A 2,576-nucleotide genomic window follows, 5' to 3' on the forward strand; every position below is an offset into this window, starting at 1 on the left:
TTCCATGTCTTTGCTATTGTAAATTGTGCTGCTGTAAATATGGGATTACAGATCCTTTTCTCATATGCAGATCTCATGTCCTTTAGATATAGTCCAAGATTTATTTCTTCTGTTTGAAAGTAGTGATACAGAGCCCAGCGGCGTGGCCTACTGGCTAAAGTCCTCGCCTTTAACGTGCCGGGATCTTATATGGGCGCCGGTTCTAATCCCGGCAGCTCCACTTCCCATCCAGCTCCCTGCTTGTGGTCTGGGAAAGTAGTTGAAGATGACCCCAAGCCTTGGGACCCTGCACTCGCGTGGGAGACCCAGAAGAGGATCTGGGCTCCTGGCTTCGGATCAGCGCAGCACCGGCCGTTGCGGTCACTTGGGGAGTGAGTCATTGGATGGAGAATCTTCCTCTGTCTCTCCTCCTCTCTGCATATCTGACTTTGCAATGAAAATAAATAAATCTAAAAAAGAAGAAGAAGAAAGTTGGTGATACAGAGAGAGTGAGTGAGAGAGGGAGAGACAGAGAGCTTCCATCTGCTGGTTCATTCCTCAAATGGCTACAGTGGCCAGAGCTGAGTCAGTTTGAAGCAGGAGTAAGTAGCTTCTTCCACATTTCCTACATAGGTGAAGCAGTAGTTGGGCGATGCTCATTTGAGGACTTTCTGAGTTAAGCCTTTGCTTGTAGCACGTGCCGTGGAGCCATCCTTAGTCCCATTGGAAAGTGAGGTCAGAGCTCTGAGTTGCTCAACCAAGACAGGGACAGAGGGATTGAATTCAGGTTTCCAATGTTCTTCTGAATTCAAGAGGTGTAGAGACAGAGTTCCCATCTGTTGCTTCACTCTCCAAATGCTTGCAGCAGCATAGACAAGTCTGGACTGAAACCAGGAGCCAGGAACTCCATCCGGTTTGTTCATGTGGGTGGCAGTGGCCCAAGCGGCTGAACTGTTACCATCACCTCCCGGCATCTGCATTAGCAGGAAGCTGGAGCCGGCAGCTGGGGCTGACCTTGGAATCCAGGGTCTCAGATGTGGGCGAGGGCGGCCAGCCAAAGACCTGTCCCCTCAGATGCTTTTATTTTTCATTTCAAAAAGCAACACCTGGAAGCCTCTGAGTACGTGATTAGCCCTGGCTGTTTCCTTCCTCAGCCTGAAGCTTACTATGATTTTGCACTGCTGCTTTGCCTTGCTGCACAGGTGGCAAGCCCCCCCGGGGGCCCGGCCTTGCAAGGCTGAGCTCTCCGGCTCTTGGGTGAGCTCCGCCTGACCTGGTCATTTTGAGATTAGGGGCCCCTCCGCAGAGAGGGGCAGGCCCAGCGAGCAGTGAGGCAGGCTCAGAAGCTGGGCTGGAATGACTCATCCGTACCTGCTGTGACCCATGACTACTTCTCGGTCTGATTGGGCTGCCTCCTTCCTTCTCGTTGCTGAGTAAGCAGCCTGGACCGGCCCTGCCCACTCTGGCCTCCACGTCCCCCAGCTCTCTCCTACACCCCCCTTAACGCTGCTTGGGCTCCCTGAGGCTGCTGCAAGCCCCTCATCCCCTCACTGCCTTTGTGAGGTCTTCCCAGCAGTCCCGAACCCTCTGCTGTTCTTGTCTCCCCCACCTGCTCCCTTCCCCAGCTCTCAGATTAAATGCTTCCTCGCCAGAGAAGCCCTTCGTGACCACCACAGGCAACCTTTGCCACAAGCTGTGGGTAGCAGCTGTGCCCACCCCACATGGCATCGCCTGCCTGTCAGCTATGGGTAGCAGCTGTGCCCACCCCACATGGCATCGCCTGCCTGTCAGCTGTGGGTAGCAGCTGTGCCCACCCCACATGGCATCGCCTGCCTGTCAGCTTTGGGGAGTGCTGTGCCCACTCCACATGGCATCGCCTGCCTGTCAGCTGTGGGTAGTGCCGTGCTGTCAACTTTGAGGCCCCAATCTTCTGTGTCTTTCCTCTCCCATTCCCAGCAATGGCTTCACATCTTTTTGGCTGTACCTCAAAGCTCACTCAGGAACCTGGCTGCTCTCCTGCCCTGATGGTTCCCTCCTGCTTTCCCCACTCCCATCCTCCCATCTTCCCCCAGGACACAGTGGCCTGAGTAAACTTGGAAAGCCCAAGTTGGCTCATTCTCTGGAATGAGATGCCCATCTAAACATCCCCGTGGCGCCATCTCCTGAAGGGAAAGGCCCAGGTCTGCAAGGCAGGGACAAGCCCTGCCCGAGCCTCCCCCTCTTCCTGCTCTCATCTACTCTCCTCTGCTAGCCACTTCCTACCACCGGGCCTTTGCACAGGCTGTACCTCCACCCTGCAGTGGCCCTCCCCTCCCGTGTGCCCTGTCTTCTCGTCCTTTCTCCCAAATCTCTCGTGGGGATGTGCTCTGTAGTTAATTTCTTTCTGGTCTGTGTCGTCTAATTGGAATGGGAACTCCACGAAGGTGGGCAGTTTTGACGGTTTTGTTCACTGTTGTATCCTCAGCAGCGGTCCCAGGGCCTGGAACTCAGACACACAAGGTGTTTGTTGAACAAATGAGTGACAAGCCACAGCACTTACCCCTGAAGCAGCAAGTGGCAGGTGCCGTCCATCCACAGGCTTTCTGCTGCAACCAACT

The sequence above is a fragment of the Ochotona princeps genome, chromosome 2 (assembly GCF_030435755.1).
Source record: "Ochotona princeps isolate mOchPri1 chromosome 2, mOchPri1.hap1, whole genome shotgun sequence".
NCBI lineage: Eukaryota > Metazoa > Chordata > Mammalia > Lagomorpha > Ochotonidae > Ochotona > Ochotona princeps.